This window comes from Acanthopagrus latus, chromosome 6 (assembly GCF_904848185.1).
Source record: "Acanthopagrus latus isolate v.2019 chromosome 6, fAcaLat1.1, whole genome shotgun sequence".
NCBI classification, from domain to species: Eukaryota; Metazoa; Chordata; class Actinopteri; order Spariformes; family Sparidae; genus Acanthopagrus; species Acanthopagrus latus.
Genome location: NC_051044.1, coordinates 31079467 through 31104158, shown reverse-complemented (window position 1 = coordinate 31104158; position 24692 = coordinate 31079467). Strand labels below are relative to the sequence as shown.

The following is a 24692-nucleotide window of genomic DNA, read 5'->3' as shown; positions in this document are numbered from 1 at the left end:
GTTTTGAGTATTAGAATATTATTGCATGTGGCCTGACCGACCTCAATACATTGACCTTTGAGTCATTGAAAAAAAATCTTTGTGGCCCTTCAAGATTTGTATTTCAATACTCCTGTTCTAGGTGGTTTTAATTTACTATCCACTTCCTGTCCTGGGCCATCCACCAACAATGCCAGTTTGTGATGTCTCCAGTCCAGTCAACTCCAGTCCGGTTGCCTACAATACAGCACTTAGAATTACGATGACCTGGATGACTGAGAACCTCCAACAACAACCTCCAAGACAGCACTCAGCTTGCAAAAAGGAATGGGAATTGAGGCATTAAAAATGTGCTTCACGTCTATTGGGGGAGTCTGTTTATAAATAAGAAATGATCAATAGTCAATAATGTGAAGCATTTTCTCTTGAAGCAATGTTATGTTTGTCACATGTACAAAAAACTACTGTAAGGATGGATAGAGAAGTGTGAATTAAAGCAGGCAGATGAGGTGTAGCTGATGACCCTCACGTGCCTTTCCCCCACTGATTTACAAAAAAATCAATCATTGCTAATGCGAGCTGGGGGAACTGGCACACATGCCATGTGTTGGTGTCAGATTACGATGATGAGCTTATCTTTTTCGGCAAATGAATGAATTGGCCATAGCAACATGTTGTCATGTTGAGTGTGAGAACACAATTGGACTTAACGACCGAGCTGTCGCTGGAAAGCATTCGTCCTCTATCTCATTAAGGCTTAGAGATGGATGCCCAGTTTCACATTAGTTTACTATAAAGTCAAAAGATAATCCCTATTCTCCCAAAGATGGTTTCTGCTGTTTGGAATCAGTGGCACATTTACCTCTGACTCTCTGGAATTCAACCACAGCACTATTTCAGCTTCAGTTTGACACCAAGACTGCTGTTTCTGCCTTATTTCTGGTGGAGTTTGTTAGTATAACCTTTGTTCATTCTGAGTTTGAATGACCAAATGTGGGTTGAGGAATGAAGCAGGAAGGCATCAACTCTGAGCCTGAGAGGGCAGGGCAGCAGTTGTATTTAGACCCTGTTTATATTTTCCAAGGAGCAGAGGGAAAAAAGCTGAAATTTCTTTTCTGGTATTTAATCACAGAGCAGCCGTGGCCAAAGGCACACTGTCAGTGGTAGTTTTAAGGCCGACAGCTTAACAACCTCAGGAATGGTGGCACTGTTGGTTTTAGTGACGCTGTGTCATTTCCTCTTGTGAAGAGCTGGCTGTTTTGATGTGTTTGGGATATGCATGTGTTCCAGCTCCACTGAACAGACAAAATAAAGGATCTAGTTATAAAAATGAACATTATGGTGCTATCGTGCACCAAAATTCTCAAGCATTGCCAAGTCATGGGTGAACACTCAGACTAAATTTAGGACTTTATAATGCCTGGAAATGGCCTCGTTTTGAAGTCTGTTTTCTCACGAGAATCCTTTCTGTGATGGTTTTAGTTACTCTGAAGGACGCGCCTGCTGTTTACAGAAAAATACCCCCTGCATCCAGTGATGTTTTTCTTTCCCATGTTAATCTGACCTGATTTCTGTTTAGTTCAGTCCCTCTCTGCAACGGTTAAAGGACCCTGTGGATTTGGAGCAGTGGATATGTACTAGAGGACTTATGGGTTTGATGTCCCTGGAGATCTCAAAAAGCTGAACATTACTGAACAACCTGTTTGTCCAACCTGATGAACCACTGTGTGATAGAAGTCGGCCTTAATCCTTGCATTAGAAACTCACTGAGGAGACATACATTAGAGCAAAGACTGCAATCCTTCCTGATCCTGTCACGTCAATCCTATTAACGCATCAATCTTGTCTGCAATAAACTGCTTTCTGCACGGTCATTTTCAAACATTATCTCACAGCTCGGCTTTAAGACTCATCCTCATAGTCTGGGTCAAACATAAATGAGACCTGTATATGTATAAGTTAGTTAGTCTTGCTTCTCAGCCAGCTTCACATCTGCAGGAATCGGCATAAAACAAGATCCAACTTGTCCCAGCCAGGGTCAGAGGTAGGAGCTGGAGTATCAACAGGCAAACCTTTTTACAAACCTGAGGGTGTATTTGAAGAACTCCAGGTTAGACCAAACTTGGTCTAAGTTAAGGTAAAATTCCTTGACAGTGACTTCCATTTGGATCTCCTCTGGCAAGCGAATGATACTGCCTTTATATCTTCAGGACACCTGTGGTGGAGGAGAACATGAGATGAGAAATGATTAGGGTTTCAAAAGCTGAGAAGGATCCAGGTTTCATTTCAGATCATATGTTTCTTTGAATTGGACCCATGCAGCTTGGTTGTTTGAGCTTGGTATTATACAGTGCAGCAGTTCAGCAGAAGTGTGATTCTGTTCAACATTTTGTGTATTGGATATAATCCAAATTGTGGCTGTCTCTTTATATTTGTAAATTGAGCCATTCGAATGTGGAAAAAGTTAAACATTCACCCTAGTATGATCTTAATCCAAGCTCAAAATACATGCTATTATTGCTATTTTTCACTGTGGGCAAATCAGATTTGTTTTTTCAAATAAGATTTGATATACTGTCTGCAGTGTGATCAGAGCAGATTTTTGTGTCCAGACATCACTATGTCGTTGTGTGTCTATGAGCATTCAGATAGTCCAGACTGAGATGCATCTGTATAAATCAGATATGAGTTGCTTTCCAACCTCCTCCAAATGTGGCTTGGTTTGATTTGATCTGCAAAAAATGCTTTCCATTTGCTGTACAGACTAATAAAAACTGGTATAGAAAAACCGATTGGGGCTGAAACACACTTGTAAACACAAGAAAAGGAGGAAACCAGAGAAAGAGCAAATCAGAGATTGTATCAATGCAGCGTTGTAGTTTAGGACGTGCTGAAAAGACATGTGAGCATATCTTATGATACCCCAGACTGTGCATGTAATGTAATGTACTGCAGACAAAGTTAGATATGGCAGGTTCTGAGGAATTCCAGTAGATATTATCAGTAGATATTTGGAATCAGGTAGTGAGAAGGATAGCTAGCAAGAGAGTGGAATTTGATACCCCTAGAAGATAGACTTACCTTCTCAGAGCAAAAACCTCAGCCCTGCATTTTTTATAGTTTCTTTAATCCTGACGATGCCTAAATTCTAACCATTCCTTACTGTAGCTTTGAATATGTGTTATGAAAGTGCTACAGAGGAGTCATGTTCCAAGCTGTGTTCTCTTCTCTGTGGCAGCCATTTGTCTGGATTTGAAAAGGTGAATTTGTGGCTGCTCTTCTCTCGCAGTGTCCAGCATTATCTTTGTTGTTGCACTGAACAACAGTTGCCTTGTTTGTTGCCCTTACCTGAAAAGCATGCATTAAGAAGACATGGCAGGTGTTGCACATGATTTAAACTCAATAGTGGTGGAAAATTCTTCAGCTACTGACTCCTTCTATCATCATCTGTTTCCACATTATGGTCTTTTACAAAGGCAGTTTGTGTTGTTCTTTACGTCATGCTTTTGGCTTTTTGGAAAAAAAGCTGTAAAAATGCTCTTGGCAGACTTTTTAACTTGCTTTTCCTCCTTCAGGTTTTGACAAATCCTCATGGGAGCCATGGAATGACTGGAAATGGCAGGAAAAGAGCTCTGAACTTTCACAGGTAGGAGATTAAATTTGTATTTTTCTGCGTGTGCTTGTGCAAGAATTATACACAGGAAAAGAAATGGTGCCCCTAACTCATTTTTACTCTCACATAATCATTCTAAGTGATATTTCTTGTGCACCAAAATAGCCAGATGTGTCAAGAGTGCAATCACTTAAACCTTCTTTAACTATTTCCTTCTATTCATCTGAAATACACAATGGCTCTTGGGATTCCAGTTTCCTCCACCTGTGGTGTCAAGTCCACTTCCCCACAAACTACATCCCACCACATTCTGCAGCTATTTAAAGTGTCAGGCGCTGCTTCCAATTACTCCTCCCCACGCCAAACCAGAAGCGCAGGCCACACAAATGGAGGCCTCCCTGCTGCAACTTTTATCTGTTTGTTTTCATATTTCTTTTACCTCTGTGAGCCCTCATCCCTCGTGCTCTTAGCGTTTTTGCCCTTGCCAAGGATTATTATGTTTTTCCACCAGCTGACCTTGGTTACATAAACTAACGCCTGATCCCCTTTCTTTGATTCTCCTACTTGTCAAGATCCTCCTCCTCCTCCTTGTCCTCTACTCTGCCAGGCTCCTGTCCTCTGGGTGCTCCCACAAAGGCCAGTCTTTTGATTACATTGTGAAATTGGAGCCAGGACAATTTTTTTCCTGGACTGGGTGTGGAGGACCTGGCAGGAGCATAAGACAGAGTGGGGGAAGCCAGGAAGCTGTTGTGGTTGAATCAGGCGGATGGTGTTGGTGGGTGAGCTGTTTATGTCTTCTCATAACCTCTCTTTGTAGGCCACAAATCCAGCCAGCTGCTTCAAATAAGCAGAAACCCAAACCCCATCATTCAGCTTCCGCCATCACAGGGTGGCAGATTGGCCTAGTGGTTTGAGACAACATCAAACTGTCCTTCAGCTCAAAGATGGAGGCTCAGGCCCTATATTAGGTCATAGTTATTGAGACTGACACTAACTCACTCTCAGAGATTTAAAACAGGAATGCTGAGCAGTGAGCAGACACAAGTGACAACAGTGGCTGAATGATCATGTTCGCAGAGATGGCAAGTTGAACATGGTTCCAGTGAATTCCTGTTGAAATTTTCCACTGTATTCAAATCCCTCTCGGCTCCACTGTTGCTTCTTTTTATGAAATATTTGTATTGACCTTTGACCCCTTTGGAAGCATACATGGAATTCTTGCATAAGCATACATGTTCCTTCTTGCACTCTTTCATCTCAATGCTTGCCATTGCTTAAGGTTGTCAAGAGTATCCTTTTGACTTAATCAAAAGCAATTATTGTTACATTTTATCTGAAAACCATGGATTAGTTAGCCTTGCAAATGAAATATTTCAGTAGTCTCTCTCACTCATGCACTGCTATCCTGAAATTGACCAGACATTACTTGGGGGAGCAGTTTATGTGAATTGCAGCCCAGACATTAAGCAGACTTTACCCTGGTAACCAGTAGCCTAGTAGTCTGTGTAATGTTCGATTGAGCTCATGTGTGAGTAGAGCAGGCTGATATCTGGCTGGCATCTGCCGCAGGTCGCTGCTTCTCTCCCAACTCTGGGTAGTATTGTGCAAGGTGGTTTCTCAAATTAGCTGTGGTGCCGAAGTATTTCAGCTGAGTTCCACACACCTTACAAACTGTGCAGGTCTCGTCAATTCTCCTGTCGACTTCATGGAACTCAAATTGCTGCCATACAGTAGCTTTCAAAGAAGTCGGAGCCGCTCTTATAGGCTTGGTGCTCGCCCTTGCAACCATAAACAACTTGCACGTGTGTGTTCGGTGTGCATGTGTGTACAGCAGAGAATCAGCAGGCGCTTTCTGTAGCGCCCTGCAGCAGTTTCCAATTATTAACTCATCTGCATCAAGACATAATCATTCTAGAGAGAATCACAATGCGTTGAAGAATCAAACATTTTTCCGGAATTTTTGTGGAAACCCAACAAAGAGTTAGACCAATCATAGCACCAGATCCCTTCCCTTTGCTTTCAGTGACCAAAAACAAACATTTGCAAGCAGAGGTGACTGAGAAAATGCCTATCATAAATTCAAGAGACTAGCTTGGAACTGCTGGTTGACAGCAACACTCTTGATTTTATCGGTAACACTCTCCCTCCTTTTTGTGGCTGACTATTTCCTCACGTGAGGATGGCTCTTTCAACTCCTCTGTGGAGGTAGCAGACTGGGGTGTGTAAAAAGTTCAGTTAACGATGGGTACAGGATTCTGTTATAAAACATGCCCCTGGACTAAACTATAGCTAGACAGTTATAGAAATAATTTAAGAATGTCACGTTAGCTATGTTAGCTCCGATGTCAGCAGCTCCTTTATCTGTACTTTGTACACACTCACTCACAAATACAGGATTCTCTAAGTACACACACCTCATTTGCCTTAACAGGACATACACTTGACTTTGTGTTGCATGCAAAACATTCAAATATGCAAGTCATCAGGCTTGCCTACTTGCAAACATTTGCATAGACATTAACATACTATAACTTTGAGTCAGACTAGTTTGGGAGAAGGGTAAAGTTTAATCGTGGTTGTTGCTGTTGTCAGTAGTGATTTACAGGTTCACTATTATTCTCAGAAAGTAAATTCATGATGCACAGAGACACACAGTGGCAGAGCATTTGATTACAGGACAATGATAGGCCAAGACAGACACTGACATTGCAGGAGAGTGTCTTTGAACAAGTGTATTTATTATAGTGTGTGTGCCATAGACAGTCTCTGACTAAAAATCAGCCAGACCATGCAAGTGTGCCTAGCATGTGTGGGTTTAATAGAATGTAAAGTACACAAAGTCTGTTATTTACAGTTTAGCTGCAACACACACAGTGTAAGAGAGATTCAAGTGTTAAGATAGAGGTGAAGATGCATTTAGAATACCTGACACGGCCTCTGATCTGATTTAGGATACACATGGATACATAGAGCTGGGTGAGACTTGCAAATGGACCTTCTGATTGGCTTTATACAGGCGTGATTTATTTTTGAGTGAGGCACAGGGCTAGTTCTCATTCAGGTCATTTAGGTTCAGTTAAGGGTTTCAGTTCTGATGCTGAACTCACGTTATTGAGCATAACACATTTCTATGCATTAAAGCTGGGTTCTTCTCAAATGCAGCTTTTAGGGTCTTAACAATGACAACAGTGCAAGAAGTTCGGCTAAAGAAAACAGTTTAAATTAAAGAAATAGGCTAGCGATTTTGAAATATCTCACCAGATGAAGATCAAAGTCTGATTAAAGTCTTTGGTGTCAGGAGTTTGACACCACTTTGTTTGCAAAGAAGTTAGAGCTAAAATATTCAAGCAAACAGCCATCCAGCCACGCCAAGTCTACTGTTTTTAGTCCCTACAGTCAAGACTAAACACGAAGAAGCAACATTCAGTTATCATGCCACATATCTGGAACAAACTTCCAGTCAGTGGGCAGGGCTGTAGCCACCATTGAGGACACCGAGGTCATGTCCTCGGTATGTTTTTCCTAAAGTTTTGTTTCATTTTCATTTCCCCCTTACATTTCAGCTAGTAAAAATGTAAACATAAAGCTCAAAACCCAAATACATAAAGCCCACCTAATTATCATTAAAACACAGTCACAATGTGACTGCAGGTCTTTTTTAGAGCAGCAATTGAATGAATCAGAGCAAAGATGCGATGTGGTAAGCGGCTGCATCAGTCCAAGTTATCATTGGTTGCAGCAAGAAAAGCAGAGGATGATCAGGCAAAGAGGAGGAAAGCTCAGAATTGTAATCAGCTAAGAGGATGAGAAAAATAGTGAACTAGCCTACAGATGCAACAGATAGCCAATAGAGATGCTAACCTGTAACCTACTGTAAATGTAGGCTAGGCTATAAAATGAATCAGAATATTTTAAGGTCATGTTCAGTCACAGTTTGAATAATCCTTCAATAATATTATTTGGATGTTTGGATGGATAAGTAATAATGTGACAAAACATGGCATTAAAATATGTAGTAATCATGACTCAGTAGCATACTTAGACTTTTCATTTAAAGAATTCAACAGAGGATGAGACAGGAGAGAGAGAGACGAAGAGGTTGAAGGATATGAGTTATTTAATGAATTCTTTATATCACTGCAGAGCAGAAGAAGCCTGAGCAGGATCTTCACCTTTATCTTCTCTCTGTCTCTTTCTATTTCAGGGCTACAGCCCTGTCAGTAGGTACATCAGGGGGCACATGTGGAAAAAAATACACAGACGTCATCAGCATGACATGTCCTGTTGAAAAAGGCATGATTTAGTCGCTGTGGCTAAATAGATTTTTTTTTTTTGGTTTGTGTGTGGTATGCTATGGTCCCAGAACAAAAATCTGTCTGCCTGCACCATATGTTACAGCACAACCAGTGCAGGTCTGTCAGAATTAGTGGCCTAGCCTGACCTGCTAAGACTTAAGATGCGAGGGGTTGATAGGGGGGCTTCAGATTAGTGTGCATTTAAGCTTATCAGACAATATTAACTAACATTAGGGGGTTTGATAAAGAATCTGGAGTGGTACCAAATAAACCTCCCTAAATGAAACCCATACTGTGTTCACGGATTAACTAAAGTCATGGGCTTCACCAGAAGCTGCTACACAACTGCAGTAGCCTCTGAAACTGGGGATGTAACGGTATGAAAATTTCACACCGCTGCAATAGTGACCAAAATGATCACGGTTATCGGTATAGCGCGTTATTTTTAAAATGTTGTCAAAATATTGAAAAAACACTGATAAACTGAATATAATTTCACCAAGATTTATATTTAAATAGATTTATTATATATTAAAATAGTCCAAATCCAAAACTTTAACAAAACACAGCAAAATCAACATTAAACAAGAATAAAAGAATGTCAGTTTTTAAGATTTATTCAAGCCATAAGCATCATAGAAGTCTTAAATTTGAATTGATTCCACTGATACCAAACATGTCGTGCTAACTTACTGGGAAAGGAGCAAAATATCGCTCCAAATTTGGCCTGTCTTTACTGCGAGGTCCGCGACCTCAATGTGAAATGATGACTTGTAATAATAACTTTCAGTCAGCACTTAATGATAAGTTGCTAAAGACAGTAACATTTACTACATTACTTTTGGTCATGTTATGTTGCTTTGTGGGACATTTCTCTGTATTCAGTTGAGTGAAGGACCTGGGCAGTTATCAGACTGTATGGTTGACACACCCTCGATACACGAAGCCAGATTATCCATTCACACTGGTTTGGTTCACCAATAATGCGGCCCTGATACTACCTCCAGAGACGGATCAGCGCTGGAGCAAAATTTCACCCGTCGCCACAGAGGAGGCGGAGAATTGGCGCAAGATCCCTGCATGCAAACGGCAGTGTGAATGGGGTTAGGGGTGGTCTTCAGGTGCTCCTCTAACATACCCTGCAGCGACGCCACAAAATCGACTAATCCCGGAAAAAGCTGGGGTTGTCTGCGGACGCGGTCTCATCCTGGCCTCGCAATGCCAGCTCAAAAGCTCCACAGAATTTCACTCAATCAATGATCTTCGATAAAACATGTCTGTTTATGTCGACCTCTTCACTGTGTTTTCTCACCGCAGTCCTGTGCCCTTCATCCAGCTGCGCAGCCATGCTAGTCCTGCCCAGCATGGCAAGCTTGCCACATTGTTCATGTTTACCTTCGAGTGTTCATGTTTTTTGATCTGCTGATATTTTAGGTCTCTAACTCCTGTTACAGTCCATGTAGTATCCATCCCTGGCATTTTAAAAAGTAAACATGGGAAGCAGAATACTGCATTTGGAAAACTACATCCAGTTAGTCAAGCCTACCCATCATAGGAATTCAGAGAGAAACTCCTCTGGTGCACTTTACCTTTCTCATGTGTCTGCTGTGTTAAATTCAGACCAGGCTTCTCAGGTCCAAGTTTTTTATGACAAAGTTTTTCACTAAAGTTCTCCTTTCGAAGGGGTTCAGCAAGAGAGATTTTACAGAATTTATGGGTAGCTGAAACCCTGTGTGAGCTCTCTTGTTGTTCTCCCCTTGTCATTGCAGAAGTAAATTTTTGAATATCTTTTTTATTGGTTCGTAGTTTCTCTGTTTGACAGTGCATGAAAGCTTTAAGCCAGCGAGTGATGTAATGCCAAGAGCAATCGACCCCACGTTTATCTCTGCACCCATGGCAAGACAAGGTGACTTTCCTGGAGCACTCGCCGCAAGCAGAACAATATAATCAAATCATGTCATTTAGTCGTCCTCTTCTCTTCTTGGAATGCATTTTTGTCTCAGGAGCCACATGAACTATGACTGATCTTCACATGACTTCCAAGAATGAGACAGAGCAATGGAGAGTAGAGGCCAGTCACTCATTTCCCTGATTGTGTCCTCTTTTTTTAGATTTAAAATCACCTACATTCATCTTTGGCTTCCTGGACAAACAGAGCCAGGTCTAGAATCTCAATCACTGCTCAACCATTTCAATGACATTCATTCACTGACTCAGGCTTTTCAATAGCCTGAAGCTTGTACTATTTAGTTCCCTGTCTAATTCTAGTGTCCTCCTTGAAGATGCTCCAGGCTTCAAGGATACTAGGCCAAGGCAGAGTTAAGTGCTTTTACTGGGCCTTATACTGCTTTTGATGTTAAATTCCAGCACTGTCAGAAGTGGGGGAGGCTGTGTAAAGGTGAAAAAAGTGGGTCAGCCATGGGTTTTCATTCCATATTGTGCCAGACTTTGAAAGGAAAATTTTGAAACAAGGAAAGAGAGAACCTCTCTGATACATTGCTCAGATTTGTGTGTGCTAATTTGACCAAGCAAATGAGAAAAAGAAGACTGCAAAAAAAACTCCTGCATGATATATTTGTGCATTCTGCCCTGATTTGATATTCTCAGCTGGGCTTGGGCCCTCATCACACTCTGATTTTTGCTATTCAAATGTATTAAAATGAGAGGGTATTCCATTTGCATCTCTGTTGTAGCTTGTTTGGATTTGAATATTTGCAGGACATGGAGGTAAACCAGAGATCAGATCAGTGAACTGCGAACATGTGCGCGCCTGAAGGGAGCCTTCAGTTTGATAAAAACGGCTTTTCTAAAATTAATAATTAATGCAATCCAGACTGTCAAGTAAACCCTGCAGTCCAGGGAGAAGACAGCCATGCAGCTCTTCAGACGGGAGGATGTGAAGTTCGGGGAGGTGGACCAAACACTATGCAGGAACATCAAAGCTGCAGCAGCCACAAGCCGACGGCACTGAGTGGGGATGTGTAGATCAGGCGGTTAACTACACAGGTCCTTCACTCAACTTAATACAGAGAAATTTCTCACAAAGCAACGTTACACGACCAAACAAAAGTAACTTAGTAACTAACTGTCTTTGGCAACTTACCTGAGGAAAAAAACACCACAGTTACAAGGGGAGAAGTGTCTGTCACCCTGTCTGTCCTCCCACCCGTCCTACCGACTCTTGGTAATATTTCTGCCTAAAAAAAGTGTATGTCAGTGGCAAAAAACTCACGGGGTGTTTGCATAGAAAATAAATCACGGCGACGGTCAGCCCTCGGACCAAGACTTCAGACTACAGAAAACAGCCTGCTAGGGAGTCAGACAGAATCCAGTTTACTGATGGCGATTATATAATTATGTAATTTAGTGCAAAACATAACTTTGTCACTTTCCAGGATGTTTGGTGGGTCAGAATCTAAATAACAACACATTATAACAGCATCCATATGATTATAAACTATCCGTGGGTTTAGATTGACGGGGGGACACCTGGAAACACCTTGAAAACACACCAACATCATCATCATGACGTGTACCATCAAGGCCTCTTTAGGTGCCGCAGCGCCGGCTTTCTGTTTGAATTACACACAGAAAGGCAGAGATGCTTCGCTCTGTGTGAATCACCATCGTCAGAGAGTTGACGAACCACCAGTCTGGAATTAATGCAGAGTCGCTGTGTAAAAAGAGCTACAGATAGCTGAATAAGAGAAGAGTGCAAGGCTGAGACATGTGGCAAAACAGCGAAAGCATGCCATGGAGACGCTGGTCCAGGCAAAGAAGAAAAAGTGAGACCCCTCTAACCCCTGCCCCTTATCACCCATATTCATTTTATCAAAACAACTTTTAAAAACCCATATTCATCATGTCAAAAGAGCTTGCTTTTTTCATTCTGCAGCAGATTGCTCTATTAAAGTTGTGCTGTTTCGCATTTCATGAGAGAAGTTGTCAGTCTCATTTCTTATATAGCATAGTGTGACCATGTATAGAGACATTTATACTGTCTTGTAATTCTGCTTGATTTTTCTCTCAAAATGCATCAGATACAACCCCAAAGAGGGGTCGTATCCTTCTCAACCTTTTCACCCCTGACCTGTTTACATGTCTGGTCTATAATCTCTCTATAAAAGCAAGGAATCTCTGTCTGTCTGTCTGTCTGTCTGTTTGTGTGTGTTCCTCAAAAATATCTGCAGATCAGGATCAGACTGACCTGAAAGCTTCAACATGGCTGCTGCTTGGTTCAAGGTTGTGCAATGTCGCATTTGTTTGGACTGCAATGAAACCGTTAATAAATTATTTCATAAATGCTTTACAAATTCTGCCAGCATTGCTAACCATAGCCACGTGCGCACCAGAGCCAATCACTGCAGAGCTCAAACCCACAACAACAAGCAGATTTATACCTGCAGCTGCATGAGCTGGACCGGGATTTTGCTGGCGGTTCGGTGCCACTCTGTTCTGTGCATCTAAACTGACTGTTGTGGATTAATGAGACTAAACGAGTCCGGACCGAGTCTGTTCGGGTCTGAGGAGAACCGAAGACGCACGGACAACAAAGTGGAATCTGAATCTGTGGATGTTCGTGTGTAGCTAGCTGCTAGCCCACCCACACGGCCCTCCTCCCGAGTCGACGGACGCACCAGCAGGACCAGAACCGGACTTAGGGTAAATAATGTCCGCTATGCTTTTTCGCGAACATTGCCGTCACGTTTGCTTTGTGTCTGGTGCAGGAAGAAACGGTAAAAAATGGCTTTTTTCACGAAAGTGTCCAAGCAGCAAGTTTGGTTGTTGAGGAACAGGAAGTTGTGGGAGGGACAGAGGCGGATGAATGACAGGCAACGACGGTTGGTGCAGAGACAGCGAGGTTGAGAGTTGAGAGATTTGTGACATTTAGCGTGTTTGGAGTGTGTAGTTAGTGTGTTATGTAGTGTTTGGTGTAGTGTGTTTAGTGTGTAGTGGAGTCGGTTTTTTGTTTAATGAGTCAAAACAATGAGGAGATGCTGAATGTGGAGCAGGCAGTGCAGCTCTTCATTCAGCTGGAGGGAGTGTCCATTAACTCCTGATATGTAAACACCTACTAAGTAGGTGTCAAATTGTTTTCTAAATCAATGCACTGGCTGGCATATCAAATCTGAATATCTTATTTCCAACACTGAGTGCAGTCCGTCAGTCCTTCAGTGCCTTATCCTCTGATCACCACAGGGTGGCGACTGTAACACACAAACTGCAGAAAGTACACGTCGCCTCTAAAGCGAATAATCTCACATCCTGTTTGCTGTTCAACTCTCTACTTCAGGCTGCAGCCACAGTAACGTTACACATGGCCGATCATTTGTTGGTGAAAATCTTGATACTGGTTTGAGGACATTGACATGACTGGTTAGCTAGCTGGTCTTGTTGTTAAACATACTGTCAAGTTATATTTACTGTTTGTCAACCGCATGCAATGTTATTGATTTTGTATCTTGCTAGCATAGCGTTAGCTTTCTGGCTCATCGCTGAGCGGACTAGAATATCTCTCGTTGCCAAGTTGTATCTATGGTTCGTCCTATTTACTGGAGGAGTGAACAACGTTTCCATTGCGTAAGAACCTAACGGGAGGGTAATGATTGTTCCAGGTATTAGTCGAACCCTCAGGCGTTACCAGGGAAACTAAGTTACGCCTTGTGGAAAAAGTTATTCCTGATTATAGACACCTCGAAGGCCATTATCCCTTACACAAAGGATGTGATGAAGTCGTCACAGACATGTCTCAGCTGTGGTGCGTGTCTCTTATCTTTTTCTACTTCTCAGTAACTCCGATCCTCCAGCTTGTCCCATTCTCTCACCCCTGTCTCATTTAACAGGCTGTCCTATACCTCTATTCTTGCTCCCCTCATCCATCCAAAACAGACTAAATTAATAGACAAGCAGAAAAAGAGCAAAGATGCAGAGACTGAAAGCTAAATTAGATGGTGTGAGAGACAAAGAGAGCTAATTTACTGTGGAGCGATGAGGAAAAGGATGGAGCAGGGGATAGAATAGAGAGATGAACAGAAGTGATATAGTGAAAGAGACAAAGGACAGATTACAGATTGAGGCCAGATGACACCCAGAGGTACAGTTAAACACACATGAGGCTGATCAATAAGGTATGCTTGTCTCTGTGGGAGTGGGCCTGACCTACTCACACACACACACACACACACACACACACACACACACACACACACACACACACACACTTCACATACCTCACATAGAGAATGAAAGGAAAATGCACTCTGGGGGGGGGGAGGGATGCAACTAACAGATTGGCCCCTGTCCTCAGTACCCCCATTCACACTTCCCTTTGAGTGTGGAGATCCTGCACCAATTCTCTGCATTCTCTTCTGTGTGAAAGTCTCAGAGAAGGCAAGGGGTGAAATTTCGCTCCAGCGCTGATCTACTTCATCGCAGGGACGGAGGCCATTTCCCTTAAGTTCCCTTAAGTCCTCGATCCGGAGGGCTAACGGTCACGGTGATTTATTTTCATCACACACACTCGGTGAGTTAAACTTTTTTGCCGTTGACAGATGCTGTTTTTTTAAGGGGCAGAAATATGATGAAGAGTCGGTCGGGAGGACAGACAGGAGGACGGACACTTCTCCACGTATATCTGCGGTATTGACAGTCTGATAACTACACAGGTCCTTCACTCAACTACATGAAGAGAAATGTCCCACAAAGCAACGTTACACGACCAAACAAAAGTAACATAGCAACTTTAACTGTCTTTGGCAACTTATATGAGGAAAAAACTACCACAGGTATATGTGCTCTTTGTCACATTTCTGGCCGAAAAAACAGAGTCTGTCACCGGCAAAAAAATTTAACTCACCAAGTGTCAACCCTCCCAACTGAGACTTCAGTGAACTTTCCCCTAGAAAATAGCCTTCCTCCCCACAAGTGAGAGAGTCAGATAGTGTCCAGTTTACTGATGGCGATTATGTAATTACTAGTGCAGTGCCCGTAGGAAGCATGTATTCCTATAGAAAATGGGAGGTTAAGTAGCTTTTTCATGGATGGCCAAATGAGGCTGTGTTTGAAGGTGGGACGTCAGGGATATTTGGGTTAATTGTGAAATGTGTAGATTGACTGATAACTATTGTGTTTTCATATATTTTGGCTTTTAGCAAGGACACTGTAGGGTGTTGAACCCCATTCCACTAATGTGAAAGTACCACTACCAGTGCCTTTTGCTTTTTTAGCCATTGGGAATAAGCAAAAACATTAGCTAACTGCTAGCAATCCTGTCAGATGAACAGCATTAGCAATGCACCAGATATGCTAGCAAGAAGATAAACCAAACAAAATGCTATCGTGCAACTAATATGAAAAACCGCAGGTTGAAAACTTCATCATAAACACCAAAATTACACCAGCTACTGAACAGAAGCCTAACATAGATAGACAAATATAAGCCTAACATGCTAGCAAGATAGGAACTTGAAACACATAACCATGTTTTAGCCTTGGCTAACATTGGCAATGGATTAATAATGTAAGCAAATAGTAAATGCACCAGCATGAAGTTAAGCCTGTAGAAACACTTCGGGACATAAGAGTGTAACATGCAGAGAGTATCCAGACTGAAGAATGTGTACGGCTAAGGGAGTGAAGATTTTATGGATAGCCTACATCAAGAATGTGTAGGGCAGCAGCTAGTTACACACTAACATCCACAGGAACATCTACAGATTCTGATCCCACTTTGTTGTCCTTGCGTATCCAGATCTCCTCAGACCAGAACAGACTCAGTCTGGACTTGTTCAGTCTCATTAATCCAACAGTCTGTTTAGATCCACAGAGTGGGACTAAACCATCGGCAAAATCCCGGTCCAGCTCGGACCGCTGCAGGTATACATCAGCTTGTTTCTTAAGGTGTGTCGTAGCGATGGGCTCTGCACTGATTGGCTATGGTGCGCACGTGGCTTTGGTTGGCAATGCTAGCGGAATTTGTAAATCATGTATTAAATAATTTATTAATAGCATCTTTGTAGTCCAAACAAATCTGAACAAATCACCGCAGCCATGTTGAAAATCTCAGGTCAGTCTGATCCTGATCTGCAGAGACATTTGAGGCACACATACACAGACAGACACACAGACAGACACACAGACAGACAGAGATTTCTTGTTTTTATAGAGAGATGTAATTTAGAGTGAAAAAAGGTAACTTTGTCACTTTCCTGGAAGTTTGGTGGGTTAGGGTCAGCAGGTACCTGTTTAGATTAACAGGAGGACACTAGGAAAACACCTTGAAAAAGAGCACACGAATGTCATCATCCTGAAGTGTACCCTCATGCCTTTTTAGGATCCATAGTGCCAGCTTTCAGTGTGAATTACACAGCGGTTCACCCCAACCCTCAAGTGGCTTGTCCCCTCAAAGTTACTGTTGGGCAAGAGTTGTTGATATTTGTGATATGTGGGGAGGGAAATGGAAAAACAGAGTGTTGCTGCTCAGTGCACTAACATTAGGTCTCTTAACCCAAGACAGTTAAATATGTTTCAGCAGCGTTTCCTTTCCCCCAGGCTGCTGTTGTTCTCGCTCATGTTGTTTTCACACAGTTTTCTTGGCTTAGCTTCCTTTGCTAATTGGCCATGGTTGTTTTGTGCATATTAGGCTGAACAAAGCTAAGTTACGGTGGTGGATGGTGGTGATGGTGGGTAAGAGCAGCACTACAGTGGTGAGCTAATACGCAACTGTTGCCTTACACTGAGAGGACACACTGCCTCATATTTGTAAACATCAAGTCATCGTCAATCACAATCTTTCACTGTCAGCATTGTCATATGCTAACTCTGCAGACATGGCCCAACCCTAGTTTGTAACTTGATTAGCGAAGCCACTTTTTAAGCCTTGATTTGTTGATAGTCAGACACACCTTCAAGTAGGTAGTTGTGGTGGACATGCAAATCACTGCCACACTAAATCAAACCGAATAAAGCCAGGCTGGCAGATGTGACAGAAAAACAGCATCAATCAACAGAGTGGCTTCCTTTTGGCCAGGTGCCTTCTAGACATGGCATATCACCTACAATCATTTCTATGTTGATGTTGGCTAGAGAGATATTTCGGTTCAACAGAACATGACCATCCAATGAAACTATCAAACACATTTCATAACAAATGGGATGTCCCAGTCGGGGTCTGCAGCATGGCGGGTCAATTAACAGTGGTATGTGGACACTCTGACTGAAAGGGTTTAAGAATTTCCATCATGATGAGAGAACAGGATGGCTAGTTGGACTGTGTACATGGCCTGAAGGAAGTGGTTTGGATTGGCTGTGGAGTAGCTCTTCTTTTGACTGTAATAGCAGAGCTTGGAGAACAGGCCCAACCTTGTGTGTGTGTGTGTGTGTGTGTGTGTGTGTGTGTGTGTGTGTGTGTGTGTGTGTGTGTGTGTGTGTGTGAGTGTGTGAGATTACTGGTCTCTAGTTAACTGCCAGCTTGTGCATCTGTTACCTGACTCCTTCAAAGGCCACAGATCCAAAGGAGTGGCCACCAGCAGCCTGTGAAATCAAATCCACTTTGTACCCTCATCTGCTGTTTACTAGCTGTACAGCCACATCCAAAACACAGCATGAGGAGTCATACAAAATCCAGTCAGTGACACTGATGTTACAGCCTCACTATAGCTGTCAACTGCTGAATGCAGCTTCAGTATTAACAAAGTGTTGTAAAAATGGAATGGAGTTTAAACTCCCCATGAATTTACTGTGTAATTAAATGTGGACTCTTTTACCGGTGTCAACACTGTGCAGCATCAGTCATGGTGATACATGGAGCTGCTGCTGTGAGCTGGGCTCCATCTGTGGCAGCCAGCAGGGAGGACAGAGTAATGACTAGTATTTAGGCTGCTGTCAGGCCACTGTGCTTGTAACAGTGTGTGGGAGAGACTGTGTAAATAGACTGTCAATCCTTCAATATGGCTGCCATAACCACTGCAGCACCCAACAAACACACACACACAAACACACACACAAACACACACACATAGACAAGAGGGAGTAAAATAAAGTGCAGGGGAGTTGCTGTGGAGGGTTCAAGAGAAAGAAGAAATAAACATGTTATTTCCTTTGTGGTGTGGGACTGAAACACATCAACACTATGAAATGCTACTGTGAGAAGCCAGCCACTCCTTTTAATTAGGTTTTGCACTGACACTGAAAAATCCTCTCACTTATTTTCATGTTTTGCCATGGCCTGCATTCCTTTTGGTTATGGTGACACCTTACTCACCAGCTTCATTGCAGAGATGTACTCCAGATTAGAGCCCTTCACCGCTCCACTTGGGTCCTAATCATGAGACCCAACCTGTGAATACAGTCAGGCTGCTGCATCATATGAATTCTCATCAGATTGTACTATTTTATTGTGTGATAATCTGTGTTATTAAAGATATTTGCAGAACTTTGTTCACATTTTTACTTAACATGAGGGCAACCTAAACTAATGCTTTGTTTAAAATCTGCCTGCTGTTGGCAAGATGACAATAAACAAAGCAATGAAACACTATCCAATAGGTAATGTCCACATATTTTAGCAATTAAAATTGGTTGCTGTAATGTTATTATTGCAACTGATGCAGGATGATGACTAAAACTTCAAAAATATAGGGTTGGTTCAAAAAGAAAACTGAATTTTCCTGTTAGCAAAGTTAACCAGTGAAACCATCTTCGACAAACTGTGTTTGTTCATCATCTCAGTTGAAAGGTTGAAGCGTTACAGCCCCTGGCCCCACCAGATGCAGCTGCTAGAATCTGTCCCATATCACAGAAGTTAAATAGCTATTAGAAATTTTGAACTAAATAAAATACAGTGAAAATACTGCGTAGCAATCACAAAAATGTATCAAAACTGTGTCATAAACTGTGACTGTAAGACAGCAGACAGAAACTCCCCCTGCCAATATAGATGAGAATGAACAGACGTGTTTGTTGATAGTAAAGCATAGTCAGGGTGTGGTGGGACTCAGTGGCTGGAGGTCTATTGTTGTCTGAGTGTGTATTGACAAATCTGCTTTGTGAAAACTTGGTTACAAACTGGAAGAGGGTGATGGATAGAAGGGGTGTGTGTGTGTGTGTGTGTGTGTGTGTGTGTGTGTGTGTGTGTTCCTCTTCATTGATCAGCCGAGGTTGTATACTCCACTGCTAATGTTAGCTTACGTGGTTGTAAGCTAGCAGGTGAGTCTGCAGATTTGTTGCCATTGTAGAGTAAGACAGCTGCTTTGTACAAAGTCGACAAACAGCTTTGTTAGTTACTTTTCCATCTACGATGTAGAACAGTAAATACTTCCATACACTTCATCTCAGATGCTTTGGTGTCGTGATTGTCCGCTCAGGACGGCTTTGCTCGCTAGTGTCCTTTATTTTAGTAACAAACAACATAATACTACTAGCTGAATTGACAGGTCAAGAGTTAATAGGGCGTGCAATAAGTCAAGCTAAATTAAGGGCGCCCTTTGCTGGATCACAAGGTGAATTACTTCAAGCGGTCTGTTGCGCTTTTAGACCGTACATTTTGATTTCAAATAGGTCATTACATTGGAATATGAACTTTTCCCTCCGCTTTCGAGCAAATATTCGAATTTCGAATAAAAAATGACAGCCCTAAAGGGATAGTTCTTGTTTTTTGAAGTGGGGTCATATAAAGTACATATCTAGTCGATCTGTCCCCGACCGTAATCACCGATCAGATCACGTTCTACGGCTGAGAAAATGTAGTGCCAAAAGAAAGGGCACTCTAACGACGATATAAAGCGGTGTGAATTTTACCTTTACAACGTACACTTGAACTGTTACAGATTTTTTAAGGTGAGCCTTGTTTTAGGTGGTTTATTTCTCTTTTTCTCTGGACCCTGTTCACTGCAGTACAAAGCTGAGCGTCTGAGCTGGAGCGGCGCTCTACTTCTCCAAACTGAGGCTGCGCTGATCGGTGATTACACTATGGAACAGATCGACTATAGATATGTACTTTATGTGACCCAATTCAAAAAACAACTATCCCTTTAATTTGGCAGTCATAGTTTTTAGATGCAGAAAAGATTGTGAGTGTGAAATACTGACTTTGTTCACAGTCAGTCTGAGATGCACTGAGCTCTTTTGTCAGATTCTAAGCCTGGGAGCAAGTGAAGATGCTTATCAACTTTTCTTGACTTAATTAAGCAGGACAGACCCTTCTCTGGCTGCTAGGATCTATCTGAGTAGTTAAAGTATTTCTGGCAACAGTGAGCAGCTTATAAGATGGAAGCCACAGGAAGCCAAAGTCTTTCAGTTTTGAGGCCCAGTTCCTCTTAAACATTTATTGTGCTCAGGCTCAAATGTGTGTTGCATTCACTCAGCAGTTTAGTCCTTGAATACATTTTGGATGCCTTTTTTTGATATTCTAATGAGTGATCACACCTTTTTGTCTATGCACACACACACACGCGCACACACACACACACACATGAAAACCTCCATTTTTTTTCCCAGCCTCCCTTGTCCTGCGATTGGGGGAGGGGGACATGGATTGGACTACTGGTGCATTTTGATTGCAGAGCTACGGTTGGGATGAGTCATAAATCAAGCCCATGACATGGCCCAGCCCCTAATCATCCCCCACATTCAAACTCCCACCTTCCTTTTGCAGAAATGCATCCTTTTGACTTTACTTTGGCTTGGTTTTTACCGGTTGCGCTGGGAATTGGCTGCAACGGGCAGATGGAGGTGAGGTACACCAGTAGCCCCTTCAGGTTTACCTCTATGAGACATGTTTCTTTCCCTCAGTGGAGAGAGAGAGCTGTGGGTTCCACCTCCTGGGGCTGAGGGGAGGTAGCCTGTCATGATATTGACTGGGAGCACCATGTGGTTGTTTGAGGTTATGACACACACAGTGACACTTCACCCTTCTTATCAGGTCGCGAACAGCTGTGTACCTGACGCTGTGTAATCTCATCACCAACAATACTGAACCAGCACTCAGTCTACAGAGCTGCCTAAACTGGTGTGAAAGGAGCGTCAGGATATAGAGAGGTTGCTAAGATACCAAAGTGTTCAACCATGTACTAGTATAAAAAATGGTAGGATGATCTAGTTCTACACCAGGGCAAAAAGAAAAAGGTCCTCAACACACAAAGTAAGATAATCTTTTCTTTTCTTTATTAAGAGCCTGCAAGCAATGAAGACAGAAATATACAAGTCATTGAGCACATTTGTAATAATGCTGAAATGTGTGCAGCCTTGAGTTGAAAGTGTAGCTTTGGTACTTTTGAGACTATCCATTGCAGATATTATGTAATTTAAACACATGGTATAAGAAAGATACTGATAACTTGTGCTTAATGTTCGACATGCAGCTTCTCAGTTAAAGCCCAACTCCCTCGTCTTTCTTCTTTTTAAATGGTTAATGGGGGTGTGGTCAGATGATAGTCAGATAATCAGATGTAATCCATTAACATCGCAACTGAACTGCTGTATGTACTCCTACCTAAGTCAAATTTGGTCTAATATAACTTACTGCATTGAATCCTCAACCTTTTTAGAGCAGAGTTGATTCAACCTCATGGTCATATTGGAGGATGGACAATAGTTAGTTAGTCAGTTTAAATGTATTTGTTATTTAATCTACTCTCTACTCATTCATTTAAATGGTGTTACCAAACTGGTAGATTTTAAAATGCATCAGCAGTGAAAAAAACAGAAATGAGTGGTGGTGAGTTGGTTTTTCTTCCTTTCTTTTAGCAACCCCCCTTTTCCCGAGTAGCTGTGGTCAGAAACTCCCATCTTACTTGATGGGTCTGGACCATAGTGGATCAGGTCAGATTGTTTTTACTGAAATATTGGTGGTGATATCATTAACAGAGCTGGAGCGGAGATCTGGGCTGATCCTCTTGGCTGTGTGTTCTTGTTTATCTACCTGCGTTACTGCCTCCTGGCTAGATGAAAGCAGAGTGCTGGCTGCTGCCTGCCTTCCAAGGTCAGGTCACTCAGACCTTGTTTAGATGTGAATGTTGCTTTGGGTGAATTCAGAGCAGAGGCGATAGGTGTTGTTATCCCCCGCCTTTGTGTGTGTGTGTGTGTGTGTGTGTGTGTGTGTGTGTGTGTGTGTGTGTGTGTGTGTGTGTGTGTGTGTGTGTGTGTGTGTGTGTGTGTGTGTGTGTGTGGAGAGAGTAGAAGGCTGGTGACCCTAATGCTGTCTGGAACACTATGGTAAATGAGACTGTTACAGCGGAGGTGTGAGACTTGTCTGTGGATTTCTTTTCTAGTTGACAAACGCACACACATGCACATTACATTATCCTGCATGAGTCTGTACATGTAGATCTGGCTTTCTTTAAGCATTTTCAGCCAGCACATTACATTTCTTCTTCAATTTTTTTCCCTGTCGTGTAGGATTGGGTATCACTTGAAAGCTGTTTTCATACAGATGTCAATATGATGAGTTTAACTATGCTAAAAGAATGCCTTATATTTTTAGCTTGTAATGGCATCGTGTCCCTTTTGATAAAGAAGGAAGACATAAAGGAAAACATCTCAAATGTGTAAGCAAAATTGCATGGCTAGGCAATATACTGATAACATTATTATGATATAAAATTGTATATGGTCCTAGATTGTGGATATCAGTGTATTGTGATATATCATAAGTGTTGTCTTTTCCTGGTATTAAAAGCTGCATTACATTAAAGTGATGTCATTTTCTGAAGTAACCAGACTGCTCTACATGTTCTAATACCTCTCTTTACCCAACAGTCCTTATCCCTTTTGTAGAGAGAAAAAAGTAGATCTAATAATGTCAACATATATTGTACATTGTTGCTTATCGCAATATGACTAAACATATGGCTTCATTACTATTTTAAGTATATGCCACTGAGGCCCACAGAATTTTAATTCAGGTCAGGGAATACCTGATCAAAGAATAAAAGGCAATGTGGCAACAACAGCTGAATAGTTTTCTCCATGTCTGGGTTTGGTTTTTTTTGGGGTTTTTTGATAGACTCCTGTGGGAGGAGCAATGTTTTAGGACAGCTTGACGAAAAAGAGCTCATTAAAAGATTGTTGGAGAGAATTATTACAGCCATCTTTGCAGGTGTGAAGATTTACATCCATTCAAAACAACAGTTTAGACAATTATAAATGACATTTATCACATTTATCACAAGTGAAAATGAATTGACAAATATGTGGATTATTGATTATGCTCAGACGTGTTGCTCCAGCCAGCCTATCATTCTACGTGGAGTTTTTCTTAGATAATGATCAGATCGAAACAGACAGAGACTCTGCCACAAAAATCCTGCCTTTCACCTGTCGTGTATAGTGTCTGTGACACATTCTACAGAAATAGACATGGAAGCTGTAGTGAAACCCTGGTATGAAAACAAAAAGGTGAGACTCCAGATCTCTCGATGACACACCCCTTGAGTCTTGTATGAGATGCGCTGTTCAGGCACACTATGCAAACCTGGCTGAAGGATTTGCTGCTTTTTTGTCATTAATTTGACAGGAGATGAAGAGTCTTTGGGCTTTGGGCTGTTGGTTGGACAAAAACGTACTCTAAATACATCACTTATGACTCTGGGAATAAAGTATTTGGTGAAGAACATATATATTACATGTACTGACTTTCAGGTATCAAACTGGCATTTGTACTTAAAAAGTGATCAAATATCCTTGTTTTCTCTACTCACTAAAAATATGAAGGTTGCAAATGTCACCCATACAGTTTAGTGTATTACATTTGACTGCAGGAAGCCTGTTTAAGCTACCAGCTTGCCAAAGAAGAGTGTGAAGGCACCTCTGTATTCTTCAGTTCCTCAAACGCCTCATTGATGAATGCACACCGAACAATCTGTAATAAGTCATCACACGGCTAAAAGATACCCACCAATATGACTTCAGTTCTACCCAGAACACTGAAGAACCACCAAAATCTAAATAATATCTCATGAAACGAGCACTGAGGTTATTGTGGATATATTTGACTAAAACTGGCTGTTCCACTGTGTGCTTCCCTTTCACAGGAAGTCTGCACTCTTTTCAAAGGCAGATACATTTTCAAGACCTTTTTAAATATTTACATTCCCTATTGTCCACTGTAACAGAAATCATTTAAAGCCCATTCCTTCTGGTTCACCTTAAACGCGTCCTGTGCTGTGCTTTTTACTGTACATTCCCAGTAGGAGGTAAGGCTGGAGCTGAGAGGGAAATGCTTCCTGTCGGAGCATTTAACTCTGAATGCCAAGAGCTGCTTCAGAGATGCTGCACTACTTATGGTGTGAAGAGAGGACATGGAGGTTAGGGTGAAGACCAAGAGTGAGAAATGGAGTTTAGGGAATAATACTGAATTGCACCAATTCCAGCCCCATTATTCACTTGTTTTCCTTTGTAATGGCAGATGATAATTTGCGATCAGCATGCATGCACAAACACACACACACACACACACACACACACACACAGTCCACCCTCCCCCATGACACATCCAGAAATATTATGTGCATTTGCATTTTAAGCAGCTCATAAAAGATCCCTCTCCTGAACTGAATAATTGGCTGTCAAGCTGTGGTCTGCTCTTGGTCCGGGCTGAAGCTGGAGTAGCAGCAGGATCATCACAATGATGCTCACCTCCAAGAGGAATCCATGGCATCTAACAGAGCCTGATGAAGAGAGGTGGCCGGCTGTGTTGTTTAAAAGCAATAACAACATAAGAAATATTTGCATGACTGTAGCCTCTCATTTAATTAATAGAATTACTTTAGAGGAGTATTGCTTCAGGAACCACGTCATATTACTTAAGA

The 24692-nt window shown here is 42.0% G+C and overlaps 1 protein-coding gene across 2 annotated transcripts in view; it reads left to right on the top strand.

Annotated features, from left to right (window-relative positions):
- plxnb1b (plexin b1b) overlaps positions 1–24692 on the top strand; it is a 147602-nt gene that overhangs the window by 33707 nt on the left and 89203 nt on the right. For both annotated transcript variants that reach the window (XM_037100900.1, XM_037100901.1), the window contains exon 2: positions 3555–3625. The gene's annotated coding sequence lies outside the window, so the exon portion shown is untranslated. The remainder of the gene's footprint in view (positions 1–3554; positions 3626–24692) is intronic.